Raw genomic sequence first — 18590 nt, 5'->3', positions numbered from 1 at the left:
ACCATTGACTATGGGTTTATTTTATTTTTTTCTTTGAAGGGGCATCACTCTGTCACTTGACAACCCTATGGTGATATCCCTATCTACTTTGCATTGGAGATTAGAGTACCAAAAATAGGTCTGTTTTAGACCAGATGTATTTATAAGGACTATGATGCTGCACGACTTCAGTCTTTTTCTCCGTGGATTGCTATTATTTATAAGAAGGGCCATAACTCATTGGTAGAGCACCTGCTGTTTATGCAGGTTCAGTCCTAAGCATCTCCAAGCAGGGCTGGGAATGACTCCTGTGCAAAACCCTGGAGAGCTGCTACCAACCGGTGTAGACAGTATTGAGCTTGTCTGATCAGTTGTCCAGCTTGGTATAAGGCAGCTTATTCCCATGTTCCTAGAGATCAAGGAAGGAATTTCTTCTAGGTCATACATTCCTGGCCAAAGAGATAGTAGTGTCTGAGAGATACAATCGAGAATGGCACCAGTCCATCCACATCCTTACTGATTGATACGGGGCACAATCTACTGCTGAGCAATCCTGTACAACCTATTCCAAAATTAGAAAGAGCTATGCAAGATCACCTCTTTTTTAAAAAAAAATCCTTCAGATACTGTTTAGATTTACAGCTTCTGTTTGAATTATAGGGAATGAAAAACTGGAGGTTTTTTATCGATGGATTTTCACATCATGAGTGTGTGTGTTGGGCTATTCTTGTATATATATGCTGCTTGAAGTCACTTCAAACCTGAGTTCACTCACTCCCAAGGTATCAAAGTGTATATAAAACCACAACGTTGTGCAAATTGCAGCATTATTCACAGTTGGTTTTTTTAAAATATCAGTATCTTCAATCTGAAATCACAGCGCTCTCAGGAAGTCTGGATGCAAACAAGGATAAGCTTATAGGTCAATTGGCCGGTAAGTTTTGTCAATTGACTGGCTAAATATTATCAAATATTCCATGAAGCCATAAAGCTGATGATGCTTGGAGAATGGGCTGCCGCCTACTTAGCACCGCTCTCTTTAAAAACTCTCTTTTTATTGTTTGCAATATTGCTTTGCTCCCCCCACCCCCCCCGGTTTTATTTGTTACTTTTTAAAAACGTTATCCATTGGCATTATCCATTACCCAGTGTTCCAGGAAAGAAACCAAAAATGACAACCTTTCACATTTATAGACACCTTCCCTAAGATGTCCCAGCTCCATTTCCAGTGTTCCTATCCTACATGCAGCATCCCAACAGCAAGGGCTGAATGGGGCTTCTCAGTGTGCTCAGATGAACACACATAGAAGCGCCCACATGATCAGGAACCCTAACAACTCAGGGTTCCCAGTTGCATGAAGGCTTCTGATTGTGTTCAGCTGAAGGTCTACTGCTTGCACATGCAACACCACTGCCCTCTTCACGCCTTCCCTTGAGAGAGGCTGCTGTTCCTCAGGAACTAGGTCCGCAGCTCCACCCTGCCCTGATGAATGTGAAGAGCCTCAGGCTGTGTGCTTTATAAGTTGAGACTTTCAGTTTATTATAATAATAGGAAAGGTGATTAGAGGCAAAGGTTGTTTGAGGTTTGTAAAATTATGAATGTTACCTCGTCTATTTTCTCTCAGCGTGAGAACTCAACTCAGGGTCATTTGGCGAAACTGATTGGCAGCAGGCTCAGGACTCATCAAAGGCAAAGGAAGAAGTATTACGTCTTTGTGCATAATTAGCGCTCAGAGTACATTGCCGCAAGATGAGGCAGTGGCTGGTTGACTCAGCAAGGATTGGGCAACATCACTAGGGGAGGCCGGAAATGGCCAATGCAAGCAGTGATTCAGGATGGCTGTGGTATGGCTGTTGGTGCCACTGTCAATTGGCAAGCTTTTCTGTTTGGCAAGATGTATTTGAGCTGTAAAAACCTAAGCAAAGCTCGGCTATGGAAAAAGCCTGTTCAGCAGGAACTGTTCATGCCAGCTCTTAAATATTAATAAGACAGCCCAAGGAGAAGGGAGAGGGAGTGGCTTCTGAATTTTTAAAGCTAATGAAGGCAAGCATTCACTCTCTATATTTTGACTCTGGCATTCTCAAGAATTGTGAGGGAGAAATAGCTCCAAAATCTGAATATATGGGTAGTCTGCCTTTCCCATTGGCTGAGTTCCTGTGATGTCACGGAATGTTTATGAATACTTTTATGTTTCGCTTTTGAGGGGCTGGAGTAATGTTTCAATTAGGAAAGAGTGAGGTTTATTTGGTGGCAGCGGGGGGACCCCACACAGTGTCTAGCTTCTCTGAAGAAGGAAGTGAAATATCATGCAGATAAGAAATGATATTGCATAATGTGGCCCGAGTATTTCAGCAGGTGAGCTAACCGGGAAACAAGAAGGATAGAAAACAGCAAGAGACCAACTTGTAGAATCTCCCCCTAAGATCTTTTTCCCCCACTGAGTCCGGAGCTGGGCTTAAAGGAATTCTATCCAGCCCTATGATTTTAATGACTAAGGGAGGCAATGCACATTTATTGCATTTTGTGCATTTCAAAGTGTAATTAAAAGGTGCAGTTGAAAGCATTGTTAACCCGTGCTTAAGTTCCATTGATGTAAAAAATAATTGCCTTTGCACTGGGTTGAACTGAAGCATTATTATTCCCCTTTAATAATGGTCTCTGACAACAGAACATATGTCGCAGGCAGAAAGATATAGCATATATTCGATCTTTTGGCTGAGGTAGCATTGCTTTGCTGGTATTTACAATATACCTTTAATAAATCCTGACTGCTTTGTTCAGGCCCAGATTTTAAGAAACACATTATTTCAGCTATAAAAGGCAACAAATAGCCTTTTAAAAGTTTATAGCATCGCTAATATTTAAACATTAAAAAGTTGTGTTCTTGTTCCTGGCCTTCTAGGTGGACCTGTGGTAGGGAAGGGAAGGGGATAGCTTTGTTTTCCAAACAATGGTGTTATTTTGCCACATAGCCAGACCCCTTCAGAAATGGATAAGTTGTATAATAGGGATAACACCACCTAGCAATTAGGATTTCTATACAAGGTCCAGAGAGAGGGGGCAGAGCTGACTCCACCACTAAGTAGAGAGAGGCTACCACCGCAGGCAGATGCTGGGAGCAGTGGTGACCACCCCCTGGTTGTTCCTCCTAACCCCCTGTCAGCTATTCCTGCCCCCTTACTGGAGAACGGAGCTATGTATGCTACATGATCTGTCCTGCCCCTCCTGTGCAAGCTAGTCCTCTGCCTCAAGATGCTATTTCGTAACTACTGAAGTAATGGTCGGCTGCCAGTCCAGTCAGCTTCTGTATGTGGAACAGAGAGGAGACAACATCTTTAGGCCTCAGGCAGCAATACAGCCCGAGCCATAGAGAGAATGTTGAAACAGGGATTGTCTCTGAAAACAAAACACTTTTCCCACCTTGAAACTGTGGGCAAATCTTTTTTCATGTTCCAAGTAAAATGTAGTAAGGTGGCCTAGGATAAAATTGTTTTGTGGGCCAAATCCAGCACCTGGGACCACCAGTGGTCAAAATATCCCTAGTGCAGTTGACACACCCCAGCTGTGCTTCAGCCATAGTTGAGATTAGGCAGGTTTGAACATGAGAATTGCAGTATTGAGTCAGAGAAAGCCCCTCTTCAGGTTTGACAGCGGCCAGCCAGATGGGAAAGGAAAATTCATAGAAGAGAATGGTGCATGATGGTAATATCTGTTCTCTGTTGTTATCTGCCAGCACCTGCTGGGGCAAAAATCTGCGGAAATAGAGATGACGCTTTTAGGCGCTATCAAGGCTTGTAGCTTTCTAGTAGACCCGCATTCCATGTATCTATTACTCTTTTAAAAAGCCACTTCTGCTGGGACCTGTAATGACATCCTGTGGGTGATGAGTTCCATAAGTTTCATATGCGCTGCAGAATCTTTAAGCATGCTGCTTCTCAGTTGTTTTTTTTACTCCAGTGAATGGTTATGAGTTTTTCTAATCTGAAGGAGAACGAACAATTCCTAACCTGCCTATTTTGCTACCTGGACTAGTTTTCTTGTAAGGAACCAGAAACAGACTAAAAGTTTTTAGTCTAGTTTATCAATGATGATTTTACTTCTGGCATCCTAGGCTGCTGCCTGCTGGACATAGCTTAGTGCATGGGTAGGCAAACTAAGGCCCGGGTGCCAGATCTGGCCCAATCGCCTTCTAAATCCAGCACGCGGATGGTCCTGGAATCAGCGTGTTTTAACATGAGTAGAATGTGTCCTTTTATTTAAAATGCATCACTGGGTTATTTGTGGGGCATTGGAATTCGTTCATTTCCCCCCCAAAATACAGTCCGGCCCTCCACAAGGTCTGAGGGACAGTACACCGGCCCCCTGTTGAAAAAGTTTGCTGACCCCTGTCTTAGTGCATGCAGAAGGTCCCAGGTTTCATTCTTGGCATTTCCAATTAAAAATGATCTCAAGTAGCTTGGCTGGGAAGGGCTTCTGTGTGGGAACTTGGGAGAGCCACTGTCAGGCAGAGTAGAAGATCATGCTGGGCTGGATGGGCCACATGGTATGACAGGCAGCTTTCATACGACCAAGCTTCTCCCTTCCCTGTCCCTCAAAACCCCAACAGTATTTTTCATAGCAGCATTACAATGCAAGATTCTCACACTGAACTTGTGAGTAATCCTAAGCCTTTGAATCCTCCTCACTTATTCTGGAGCCTAGCCAGTTCCTTGCTGTCCTATCCGTCCTATCCCCCAGTTTCCTATTTATATATTTGGTCTGCTTTTTCCAGCATGTAATACTTTACATTTGTCTTTGCTGAATTTCATTTTCCTGCTTGCAGCCTAGAGTGCCAATTTATCAAGGTGCGCTTTATCAAGGCAGTCATACAAACTCTTTAACCGAAACCTCTTCCCCTCTGCTGGGAGAGTGGGAGGGAATGGGTTATAGGAGATACAAAAGGCTTGAGCTGTGGCAGTAGGGAGAGAGTTAGACCTAACTGGTGCTATTTTTGTAGAAAAAATGGTGATGGAACTCACCATGAATGTCTCCCTCGTTCTCTTAGAATGGTAATGGCGCCCACCAGAGAGGTGCCGGAACTGAGTTTCGGTGATTTCTGGCTGAGAAAAAGCCCTGGGCCTAACACAGAAAGGCCAGAGTGACAGTCTCATGCAGCTCACAGGGACTTTGGGCAAGTTACCACCTGCCAGCCTCGACTACCTCACAGGGTTGCTGTGAGGATAAAGGCAGAATGATACATACCTGGGTGTGTGAATTTGGGGCTGGGCCATTAGGCAGGGTGAGGCTACAGAAACTCCCGTGCTTCAGTCCTGCAGGCACCCCCCCCCATCTGCCAGCAGCAGCACCGATTTAGGGAAATATTGCATCCATTTTCAGGAAGTTTTCACCTGAGCTCTTGCACAGCGCAGAAGATCTCACAATTTTGCTGTAGTTTTTAGCACCTCTGTGGGCGGTGAATTCGGCTGTTGTCAAACTGGCATCTGTTCAGGGCTGCCCCAAGTCACCCTGCAACTTACTGTAACAACTTCATGGTGAGTTCCGGCACCTATTTTTCCTGGGGGGGGGGGGGAGGAGCACTGTGTGGGAAGAATCCAGCAGAAACTCCTCTTTGTCTCTCCCATCAAAGCTTACTGTGGGCTTGTCTTACTCTTACCCTTTTGCCCTTACCTGCCAACGCTTTCCATGACCACCACCACCTCTTCCTCCCGCCCGCCCTCTTTCTTTTAAAGCCTGTCCTCTAAACTCCTCTCTTCTTTGGTGCCTTTGACTAAACCCCTTAGGTTTTATTTTGTTGGGGATGAAAGCAAAGTATATAAAAGTCAGTGTCCTTGTTGCTGTTCAGACAGTTGCTCTCGTCTCTTTCTTTCCTCCCATCCCTCCCATTTGCCTATTGTCTCCCTCACTGTGGAAATGTGGATTGTAAGCTCCTCAGGTCAAGGACTGCACAGCGCTGCCAACTTGAAGCCCTTGAGCTCCAGCATGTCTGCCAGTCCCCCCTCTACAATCCACAATGCACAAGAGACTGTTTGCTCTTCCTGCTTGGTTCCTGTTTGCAATGACTTGGCTTCTTCTGCATTAAAGAAGTCCCCACCTCAGACTTGCCCACATTTCATTGAATGCCAGAATTAGGCACGCATTCTTTCTTCTGTTCTGAACAGAGTAGAGGTACAAATACTTTCTCTGTGTGAAGTGAGCACAGTGATGACTTATGTCTGTGTCTTTTTTCTCATTCATGGAGAGGGGTGGGAATTTCCACCCCTTTTCATGATCTTGCCCTTTTTCCTGCTCTTTTTTTGATAGGGCAGCCATTTTGTGTTATGCCACACCTGGATGGCAGCCATTTTGAATCTTGCTATGCCCACATGGCAGCCATTTTGTCACCGACTCCCATGGTATTTTGTACAGCAGTTCCTGGCACCTGGCACTGTTTTTGTATAGTGATAAAGAAATAAGAGTCTTGGTAGGCCAGTGTCAAAGATATATTTTTTTTCTATAGGTAAAGGGTGTCCTGCTCCAGACTTTTGACAGGGCTCACAGAATCATACTTGCAAACTAAGCAGCTATCTAGGGCAGCAACATTCAGTCTGGTTTCTGGTTAAAAGAAGCATGCAAATTCATGGTGACCCTTTGCTTTTGCCCTCACCAAGCATCCTGCGCATGCTGAGAGTGTCCCAGAATCCTTTGCTGTATTGCCTGGGTTTCTGGAATTCACTTTTGGTTTGTGTGAGACTGACCTTTCCCCACTGCTCCTTCGTTCTGTCCAGGTTAGCAGGACACCCCAAGCCAGCCACAGGACTGAGCTGCTTATCTCTTGGAGGACCAATTTTAGTTATAATTTTTAAGAAAGAGATGGTTGCATGGTCAGTCCTTTTATCTGGTCAGCTAGGGTCATGCCCATCTACCTGGTCACACACAGGGGGAGGAAGCTCCAGAGCAGGTAGGACAGGAAGTCGTCCCTGTTTGAAGCCACATTCCCCTGTGTGTCCATTCTAGGCAACAGGAAAATGTTGTACTTGACTGCTCTAGTAATAATTCATCCCACATTTTTCACTTCCAAATCTGTACTGGAGACAGGCAGCAGTGATGGGCAGGCTTCAACGTCCCTTCACCAAATGTGAAATGAACACCTGTTAAAGGCTTTCTTTTTTAATTAACTTGACACTAATTACAGAACAAGCTCAGGATCCTTGGAACTTCATTTGCATAGAAAATAGCTCACTGAAAAAAGAGAATGGACTTGATCTCCATTTTAAAGGATTAATCTCAAGGTGTTTGCTATTCAGGGCAGTGTTCTCAGCTCTCAACACCCATCACATTCAGGGGGTTAGCAGAAGAAAGTTTGTTGCTGAGCGCCTACCCTGATAAGATGATTGGTTGCCAAAGAAGCCGATTAGAATCAAAAGATAATCGGAGGTCATGTGCCAACCACAGATTTTGAAACATTTGAGGGAAATTGATGTAAACTTAGGCCAAAGGTTTTCAACCTTTTTTGAGTCCACAGCTCCCTTGACCAACTACATTTTTTTCTGTGGCACCCTTGTGGGGCTCAGGAGCCTAGATACATCACCCCTTGCCCACAGAGCTGGCAGCCTTTCACCCGTTCTCAAACGACGTCCCATGTGAAGGGTTCATTCAGCCTCCTCTCCTCTCCCCTCTCCTTGGGAGCCCTTGGGGCAGCTGCTGTTGCCACTGCTGGTCTCTAACACTGCCCCGCATTGGCCTGGGACTTGTCTGTCCATTTCCAAGAGAGCATCAGAGGAGGGATGGAAGGAAAGAACGACATAGGCCAGTACTGCCCACGGCACCCCTGATAATCTTTCAAGGCACCCCAGGGTGCCACAGCACACTGGTTGAAAACCACTGACTTAGGCTATGAAAATCTACATTTTGGATTTGGGCGATTTACCATTTTGCAATGCCTTGGCTGTAGAAAGCACTTCTCGGTGTTCAGATCTGGGCCCCCAAATGTCGAATTCTAACCAAGTCCAAGCTCCAAGGATGACAGTCTGGTATCGTCATCACCTTTGGTGTGACGGTCGTCTGTGTGGCAGCTTGGAGAACGCTGGCAGCTGGGCTTTGGAAGGTGCCAATTGAGAATGCTGAACTGCAAGCAGCCGCTTGTCGCGTGGGGCTAATAGCTTGGCACATTGCAGGAGCACGCGAGCTGGTCACTGGCAGCTTGAGGTTATGAAACAGAACACTCCAAGCAGTTGCCTCCTGTGACTTTTGGAAGCTTTGTCAAGTCAGTCATCTTTCATTCTGACTTTTAACTGACTGAATAAAGCAGGTTGGGTGTAATTTTCCCCACCTTAATCTGCTCCCAAGAGTACTTCTTTTTTGGCTCTGATAGAAATCATAACTTAGAAATTGGATTTATTTATATAGTACCATTTCAAATTATTGCTGTTTGGCCTCATAATCTGGGATGATGTGAACTACATGTAAATGAGAAAACCCTTTCTTAGTGGACTTTTCAAATCAAGCAGAGTCCGTCTGTTATGATTGCTTATATCTTGGGATGGGGGAGGAATTTCATTCACTTCACATTTATAGGCGACCCTACCTAATTTGCACTTTCGATAAAAAATATGCAATTCAGTTCTCCTGTCAAGGAACTTGTACAAAAGTGCATATACTTGGGTAAAGTGTGGATAAAAAATGGATATATTACTGAAAATAGCATACAAAAATGCATTAAAAACAGGGAAATTGCTTTGCAAAAATGTGTATATTTTGCAGAAATACATGCATGTGTGTAGAAATCAGCACTGAGATGCTGCTGAATCTTCAAGAAGACTTGCTTGTTAAAATAATTCACAAACGGATGTGGAAATGTGGAGAAATGGAAAGCATGGAAAATTAAGAAACCAAAATTGGGAGAGTTGCTGATACCTATTGATGTCCCAAACTTTGGTCTGAATCTCAGCAAGGTAGCTGCTAGAATTCTATAGATAGGTAAGAAAATGGCTTCCCAATTAGATTCTTTAAGCATCATGACAGAGTTGAATTTTTACCCTACGTACCTCACTAGGTGTTTTCTCTGTGACTTCCCAGTTGCTTCTGTTGCTAGTTAAAGCTTCTTAAAAGCAAGATTGTGTTGTTCCTGAAAATCCTTAACCCACCCCCCTTCGGTTTCCTTTAGAACTGAAATTACTTTCTCAGAAAGAAAGAAAAAATCTTACTTTCATATTTCCTTGCAAAATGCACATTTGTCCTCATTTGACTATAATATCTCAAATCTTCCCAGTTATTGGTGCTGATAACTACATTTTCTGGCAGTTTAACATACACAGGTTGTAGGAAATTCAGCATTTCTTGGGGCAAGCTTGAACTGCCTTTAATGTTGTACCTTGATTCTTTTACTTTGTAGTGCACGGTATGTAGCCGTGATCCTAACACGAGTGTTGGAAGAACCTAGCAAAGCAGCTGTGCCAAACAGAGAGGAGAAGAAACAGGCTTACAAAGTCCTGTCTTGGGGCTGTTTCACACATGAACACATATCAACTAGATGGAAACGATATAACCTGCTAACTTTTATGTATGTGTAAATACAGTATTGCAGGAATAATGACACAGATAACTTTTCACATCACTTCAACACACAGTGTTTTTTCAAATGGGATCAGTTCACCCATTCAGCTGCCAGTCATTATATGAACAGTACTCATTTGATGTATATACGTGTGTGTGTGTGTGTTGTGTATGAGCCAGCCCTTAGAAATCCACTTGATTTTAAGTCTTCAGAATCTTCCTGGCCATCAGTGGTGGCCATGGGTTGGATGATCTCTCAATAGCCCATCTCTGGTTCTTGGATAGCTTCCATGTTTTCATCAAAACCAAGACATCTTTGAACTTATGAAAAGCAGGGTGAACCCTCCCCATCTCACATTTCTGGATTAAAACTGTGACCTGCGTGGTGGGCATGCTTTGCTTTCATCCACACGCTGGGCCATGTATAATTGAATCCGTTTATAAAACTGCTCTTTAAAATGTTAAACCTCTTTCCCTTGAAGGTCTTTGCCATCAATCAGGTTTGCAAAGAGCCTCAAAGCAGAGGATCAGCAGAGGCTGCTGTAAGAAACCCTTAAGCAAATGTCCGTCACTCTGACCTCTGACATTTTGTGAAGGCAGAAAACGATAGTCCCATAGAAGGTCACCTTGTTAGATTAAGTGTAGCTTGCTCAGAATGGCACCATGACCCAGGCCTGGGTTCCCCAATTAGCAAATAGGTTACAGGCACTGCCTCCTGCTCAGATCTTCTCTCAGGAGGGATCCAATTCCCTTCTCTGCTGTGAGGAAGAGCCTGCAAAAATGTCAAGCCAGAGACCTAACACAGCATCACTCATGCCTGGAAATAATAGATTGGTGGCATAGATTTCTGAGCATCCTCCTATTCCTCAGATGTGAGGTAGTCCAGGTCTCTGTCTAAAGATCTGAGCAGCTATTAAACATCTCCTTGTATATTTATTATACTTGCAGCCTACCTTCTTCTCTAGTTCAGGGCAGGATGCTATAATGTCATCAAGGACTTGTCCTTACTATCCCCAAAGGACTCATAATCTAATTTCCCAAAGATCATAAATCCTTTTAGGAAACAAAGGAGGGCATGCATGCAAGCAAGCAAGCAAGCAACAAAACGAAACCACTTAATTAAACATGCCTTTCATGACTCTTCTTCCAAAGTGCACCTATGTTCCCAATATACTTGTAAGTTTTATTATTCTGCCCCAGAATGGGCATATATAGAAATCTCCCACTTTGTATACTGTATAGTCTGTCCTTAAATCCTTCTGATGTGAGAAGGAGGGACACTGTGCAAATCAGCATTAGCAGCAGAAGCTGGAGATGGTGGTGCTGTCAGTTCACCTTGCGTTTTCTGCCGATACCATAACGCCATTATACATATCTATTGTGCAACTGCATTTGGAAAACAGTCACACATGCCAGCTTCCAAATAAGAAGGGGGGGGCTGGTGGCACGCGGCACATGATATCACATGTGTGATGTCACAACGTGGTACATGTGACATCAGGATGTCAGAGGCAGAGCTGAGCTCAGCAGAAGCGCAGCAACAGCAGCACAGCTTCAATGGTTGCATGTTTTCCTGCTGCTTCTGTCACCATCAGCCTGGAGCTGCTTCCAGCCTCCTCCATGGCAGGAGGAGGAGATTGAAGCCATGCCACACTCGGCTCCATGCTTGGCCTCTTCAGGAAGGCTTTGGACTTTTTGGGGGGAGGAGTGGCACCCTCCTCGAAAGTATGGGGGGACGAAAGGGCTCAGCCCCTAGCAGATGGCGCCCTTGAATACTGTGTACCATTCTGGTTGCCTCACCTCAGAAAGGATATTGTAGAGTTGGGAAAAGGTTCAAAAAATGGCAACCAAACTGATGAAGGGAGTGAATAAATTCCCCTGTGAAGAAAGGTTGCAGTATTTGGGGCTTTTTAGTTTAGAGAAAAGGTGAGTGAGAGGTACATGATAGAAGTGTTATGAAACCGTGCATGGCATGGAGAAAGTGGATAGAGAATAGTTGTTTTCCCTCTCTCATAGCGCTGGAACTTGTGGGCATTCAATGAGGTTGGGTGGTGGAAGATTGAGGACAGACAGAAGAAAGTACTTCTTTACATAGTGCTTGGTTAAACTGTGGAATTGACAGTGATGGCCACAAACTTTGATAGCTTTAAAAGAGGATTAGACAAACTTAATGGAGGATAAGGCTATCAATTTGTTGTTGCTTAATCGTTTAGTTGTGTCCGACTCTTCGTAACCCCATGGACCAGAGCACGCCAGGCACTCCTGTCTTCCACTGCCTCCCGCAGTTTGGTCAAAGTCAAAGTCAAAGTTTATTATTAGATTTGTGAGGTCCATGCCTTTACACAAAATACCATAAAACATTATTAAAAGATAAACAATAAAATTATAAAAATAAGCTAAAATTCATGCCATGCTGTCCCAGCAAGGAAACTACCCAAAAAAACCTCGCCATTCAGGAAAGAAGATACAGCAACAGGTTAGGAGAGCAATGGGAGGAACCTCACCATTTCCTCCAGGAACCATACCCTAGTTTTCATAGCCTTCACCACAAAGACCGCTACCACGTGAGAAATCCGTGGATCAGCGTCCACCAGTAAAAACTTTACTTGGTCCTCAGGGTTGGCTATTGATTTGGGAATAGTTTGTAACATCGCATCCCTGAAGGCCGAATAGATGGGACAATACAACATGTAATGTGTGAGATCCTCTTTGGTTCTCATATGACAAGGACATATACGCTGCTCTACTGGGATTTTTGCATATCTGCCTGACAAATAGGCCGTAGGAATGGTTTGAAAACGGGCCATGGTGAAAGCTCTCCGAAGGGTGGGGTTGGTGATATTCGCCAAATAATTGGCGCAGGTTTTGACTGTTTTCAGTCGGGGAAACCAGTGGGAGGACCCTGGGTTCTGTATTTTTGTGATATCTAACAGAGCGTCTCTCTCCAGGATCCCTTCCCGAACTTTGTCCAGGCTCCACAGTTTGAGAATATTAAACTCCGGTAGGGTGTATCTAACCAGGATCTCAGATAGGTTTTGACGCCAACTGATGTTCTTTTGAAGAGATACAAAGGCTTGTTTGGCCAATAAGGTGTTTGAAGTGTTTGCAAGGTTGATGTAAAATCGTAGGAATCTTAAGTGGGCCCTGGCAGACACAGAGGGTAATCCAACTTCCACCCTCAAGAAAGCTGCTGGTGTTCCTTGAGGAAGGCCTAGAATCCTCTTGAGGTAATAATTTTGCAAAATTTCAAGCCGTTCCAACAGCCTCTGGTTCCACCCCCAGAGTTCTATCCCATATAACATCTGGGGAATAGCTTTCCCAACAAAAGCTCTTAATGCCGGGATCACCAATTGTCCTCCCCGGGTATGGAAGAAACTAAGCAGTACACCAGTTGCTCTTCGTGTTAGGATGGTTACAGCCTTAAAGTGGGCTAGCCAACTAGATGTAGCCTGAAATGTAACACCCAGATATTTATATTTGGTCAAACTCATGCTGGTAGCTTCGAGAACACTGTCCAGCCATCTCGTTCTCTGTCGTCCCCTTCTCCTTGTGCCCTCAATCTTTCCCAACATCAGGGTCTTTTCCAGGGAGTCTTCTCTTCTCATGAGGTGGCCAAAGTTTTTGAGCCTCAGCTTCAGGATCTGTCCCTCCAGTGAGCACTCAGGGCTGATTTCCTTAAGAAGGGATCTTTTTGCAGTCCATGGGACTCTCAAGAGTCTCCTCCAGCACCATAATTCAAAAGCATCAATTCTTCGGCAATCAGCCTTCTTTATGGTCTGATCGCCGAAGAACTGATGCTTTTGAATTATGGTGCTGGAGGAGACTCTTGAGATACTAGCAATGAATGCTATACTCTGCCTCCACAGTCGGAGGCAGTATGCTTCTGAATAACAGCTGCTGGAAACCACAGGAGGGGATAAGGCTGGAGTCCTACTTGTGGGCTTTCCATACGCAGAACTGTTCTTACGTTCTTAGGTGGAATAAATATAGTAGCCAGTAGTCACCAGCCACCAGAAGTCATTGAAGAAACATCTCTGGCTCTTAGTTCTGTATAAACCTGCAAACGGTTATCACTTCGCTCGACAGCATCATGCAGTAGCATTCTAGCTGCAGTATAGTGTTCAGGTTTCTTCCAGCAAACCTCGGTTAGGGTAATCTTTGTGTCCCCAATGTGTTTTAGCTCTTACTTTGTGTCATAAAAGTTATGGCTTTGCGGATTAAAAGTAGCACCTTAAATAGTGGCCAATGCACTGTACTAGCACTGGGCTTGTGAAAGAGAACTTTTATGAGAACAAAACTAACATGGTCTTCTGGGTACAAGTGGTTTAGGACGCGTGACCGACCTGTTTTGCCACAGTTCAATATATCCAGTTTAATTTCCTAGAAGAGAGTTGTTTAGGGGTTTTATGCAACCCTATTCCTTGTTCAGTGCCCTTGTACACTGGCTGGCTTTGACAGTCATAAAAGCTAGAAAGTGCTGATGTGGAGTAATAAAGTCTTTTCCCCCACCCCACAAAACAGACTTTTCTAGGAAGCGCAGTTGTCAATTTCCCCACAGTGCGGTGCTTGGGTTTGTATTTATCTTTGACCTAGCTAGGTGGGATGTCTGCCAAGCCCAATATTATCAAGGATTCAAAATGGCAGGTTTAATCTCCAGAACATGACAGACATGATGAGGTCAGAGATGTGGAGAGCAGCAGAGCCCATAAAGTTGTGGAAGGGGGTGTGTTTACAGGGTGTGTGTGTGTGTGTGTGTGTGTGTGTGTGATTGAACCGGCCCTTGGGGGGACTTGTCAAGGAACTATGGGATGTTGCGTCTGAATCAATTATAGATCCTTTTTGGGTTTTGTCGGAAAGGATGCTGTTGCCTACGAAGCGAGCTTTGTTTAAGTAAGAGCTCATCAAGGCCTCAGACAGTGCCTGAGGCAAAGAGAGGCGTGGGCTGCCATTAAGATTGTTTTGCCTGAAACCTAGTCCAGCACTCCAGACAAGTGGCTGTAAAATACAGACTCTTTCATGAGGGGTAACAGAGCCTGTTCCACTGCCAGAAGGGCCATTTTCTGCCAGCTCTCCAGTGGTTTTCTGGAGCAGAAGGAAACAGCCCCCCCCCGACTGCTTCTTGAATAGCTGGGGGCACCAGTCTGTTGCCATGTTCCACCTTCTGCCTAGCCATTTGTGGCGAAGAGAGAAAGGGGGCTTTTTTACCCAAAAGACAAGAGTCATATAAATTTTAATAAATAAAAAATAATTCAGAGTGCATTTTCTTCCTCTCTGAGTAATCATAATCACCGGCCAAACATCTGGATTTGAAGGGAGGGGACGTCTTATCTTATTTTATCTTATCTATCTTATCTTATGTAGTAAGTAAGTAAGTATGCTGGCCTTCATTTGAAGATCACAGGGCAGTACAAAACAAGAAAACACAAAATACATAGACAAACAAGAACAAGAACAAACCAATCACCTGCCTCCCACAAATACAGTTAAAATGCCATACAATGTTTAATCAGCCAAAGCTCTGGTTACCTAACATACAATGTTACCTAACATACAATGTCTAATCAGCCAAAGCCTGGTATCTAAAGATATATAATAAAGGAGCCAGGTGAGCCTTCTTGGGGAGAGCATTCATAAACAGGAAGCCACCACAGAAAAGGCCCGTTCTTGTATTGCCATCCTCTGGACATCTTGTGGAAGAGGCACACAAAGAAAGGCCTCAGATGATAATTGCAGGATCTGAGTTGGTTCATATGGGGAGAGGTGGTTCTTGAGGTACTGTAGTCCCGAGCCATTTAAGGCTTTATAAGTCAAAACCAATGCTTTGAATTAGGCCTGGAAACTAATCAGCAGCCAGTGCAGTCAAGCCAGGATTCGTGTAACATGCTCAAACCATCGTGCCCTGGTGAGCAACCTGGTCACCAAATTCTGCACCAACTGCAGTTTCTGAACCGTCTTCAGAGACAGCCCTACATATAACACATTACAGTAATCTAACCTAGATGTTACCAGAGCACAGATGACAGACGTTAGGCTATCCCTGTCCAGATAGGGGTGCAGCTGGGACACCAGCCAAAGCTGATGGAAGGCACTCTGTGCCACCGAGGCCACCAGAGCCTCAAGTGACAGCAAAGAATCCAGAAGTGCCTTCAAATTACATACCCACTTTTTCAGAGGGAGTTTTTGGTCTGGATGTGTGCTTTCAGGGCATGTTTGCACTTCCTCTTCCCTGAATGGAGAGGGAATAGAAAAGAAAGAATGAGTGAGGTTGTTCCTGAACAGAAGTGGTTGAGCCTCCATCCTCCACCCCATCCAGTCTGTAGGGATGTCTGGAAAGCAAGGAGCCTTGCATTCACCTACTTGGGATGTCTGGGAAAACAAGGGGCCGCTTTCCACAACAGCAAATCAGCAGAAGGCTTTGTTTGACTGCTGATTGCTATAGAGGGCCCTTTAGAGGTGTGCTAAATCACCTCTCCTACCATCAGCACAATTTAGCATTGCTTGAGTGGGTATTTAAAAAGAAATACGGAGCTAATATTCAGGCAGCAGTTGAAGAAATTCTAGCGGTCAGGCTCTGAACAGTTAAGACATGCATGGGGTTGTAAATTAAACAAATCGCTGTAGTCGTGGATGTTTCCCCAAAGTGCTAATTGCCTAGAATGAAGACTAAACCTATGTTAGGAAAACCAGGGGTGGGCTTTTTTCTCAAGATCTCAGCCTGGAGTTGTGGTAACACTTTCGCTTCAGAGAGGGAAGCATCCTCAGTGCCACCACAGCATCCAGTGCTGATGCTTGTAATTGCCATCTTCAATCCCCTTATTGTCTTTGAGCAAAGACCGTGACAAAAGATGTCCTTAAGCCCATATCCCCCTCACAGAGCTTCACTTCTCAGAGTTCCCTGGGAAGAGGGATGGATAATTAAGCCACTCAAGTAACTGTAGCTCTATGAAGGGAATAGGAGACAAATGTGGATTGGGCAAATGTTGACAAGTGGTCTCATAATACAAAAACAGGCTCCACCTCCACCAAACTTGTAAAGTGCTATGATACCACTTTAAACAGTAATGGCTTCCCCTCAAAGTATCCTGGGAAATATCATTTGTTAAGGGTGCTGAGAGTTGTTTAACGACCCCTATTCCCCTCATAGGGGGACAAATTCCACATTTGTCCATCCACGGGGTGGGAGGGACAGGGGTGTTGGGTATGTTCTGGCTTCTTGTCCGTTTGTGGAATGCAGCATTTAGGTTCAACAGGCCTGACCAGCAGGGACCCAACAGAGACTAAAACCCAGTATGTGACCTCAGAATCTTCTGCAATATATAGAAAAACATTGTGACTGATTTATATGAGGGAACCATAAAATATGACTTCTTGAGAATCTCAGCTTTTCTCTGTCTGCCATTATTTATTTAAGCAGCTTTCAAGCACGTGTGTGTGTGTGTGTGTGTGTGTGTGTGTGTGTGTGCTTGAAGGTATGTGTGCAATTCCAAACCCATACTCTCATTAAAGCTGAACAAGATTTCAGTGGCCAAGGGATAAAGTTTCAGTGCCTACCCCCCACAACTCCTTGTCCATGTTAGGCTCGTCCTACTCAAGTGTAGGACCCTGGTAGGGACACATGCCTGACTGGCAGGTTCTCTCCCTCCTGGTCGGTCGGGAGCTTCTAAAGCTTTCTCCAGCCAAAGCATCCCAGCGACTGATACCAAGTGGCATTAGCACACTTAGGATCCTGTGGAGTGTTAGCAGTTTGTGTAACAGAACTCAGTAGCACAGCATTTTGGCTAAACTATGTTTATTTACATATAATACACTCGGAGCATTCTGACTTAGCTCCTTCCTCTTTCTCATCGGACAGCAAACAGAAAGAACAAAGGACAATAGTCCTACACCACGGAAACACAGTAATACCAAACACCCTGTCTCTGTCACTTCCCACTATTTGGAATGAAAACATACACTGTCATGTGATAGACAACAATCCCATGACTGCAAGCACGGAGCAAGAATCCTAACAGTCCCACCTAGTCACTAGGTGAAGCAGAATAAATTACGTTTACGGTGAAGGACCGTAGAATCATGTTTTCAAACCAAGAAAGAAAAATATGCCAATGTACCTGATTTGCATACTAAGTGCAGGCTGGCAAAATCCAACATATTTGGTGCAGGATTTTGGTCTTTGAAGGTGTTCCTTTTTAATCTCAAAAAACACACATGGCCCTGACAGACAAGAAACAGATTGAGAGAAAAATCTGCAAGGGAAACTTGTGCAACTTGTGCGTGAAGGGCAGGCATGCGTTGCTAAACGCATAGTGGACACGCGCCGAAGAGCCATGGCCAATTGGGGCTCTGCAGCGCATCTCTCTCCCCCCCCTCCCCAAGTGTTCAGGCACAAGTCTACCCTTCACGCTTTATGCATTTACTGCAGGAAACAACGCTTCAGCTGCAGCAGGGCTCAATTGCTACGTAAAATGTGCAAAAAGGATCTTTCTGGCTTGGCTTGGTTGGGGTGCGGATCCAGAGAAGCCAAGAGACTTGTTAAACAGCCTTTTTTGTCTCAGTGGCTGAGGGAAATTGCAAACAGCCTCCTTAAGGAGGACCCAACCCTTTGTGCTGTGAAATCTTTCCCTTCTTCCCCAGACTCTCTTCTCCACAGCGTGGTGAGGCAGCAATTGAAAAGGATATTAAGAGTTACGTATGTGTTGATATGGAGAATGCTTCTGGAGTCCAGGAGCATAAGCCGCTGTTTTGTTTGTTGGGAGGTAAACAATAGCCTGGTGGAAATGTGACGTCCAGGCTTGAGACGCTTCCCACGTTTCTGGTGTGTCCTTTTTGAGATGGAAGCAGGGTCAGGGTCAAAGACCTGAGAGTATCTACAGCAGCTCAGCCCCCCCTTGCAGCAGCTGCCACATCATATATCTCCTCCTTTGATGGATTTATCTGCTTCCAGAGGTCTTTTAGGGTGCTATGTGACAGACTCCCTTTTACTCAAGTATGAGTGGCACCTCCATGTAGAGAGATCTGGTTGCTGCTGCTGCTGCTTTTTGTCTCTCCTTTAGAAGCCCTAACCCCAGGGCTTTTTTCC

At 44.7% G+C, this 18590-nt stretch overlaps 1 protein-coding gene across 3 annotated transcripts in view; it reads left to right on the top strand.

Annotated features, from left to right (window-relative positions):
- LOC310747836 (acid-sensing ion channel 2) overlaps positions 1-18590 on the top strand; it is a 381589-nt gene that overhangs the window by 299243 nt on the left and 63756 nt on the right. The window lies entirely within an intron of this gene.

This window comes from Podarcis filfolensis (genome assembly GCF_964270895.1).
Source record: "Podarcis filfolensis genome assembly, chromosome: 13".
NCBI lineage: Eukaryota > Metazoa > Chordata > Lepidosauria > Squamata > Lacertidae > Podarcis > Podarcis filfolensis.
This window is presented reverse-complemented; position numbering and strand designations above follow the sequence as displayed.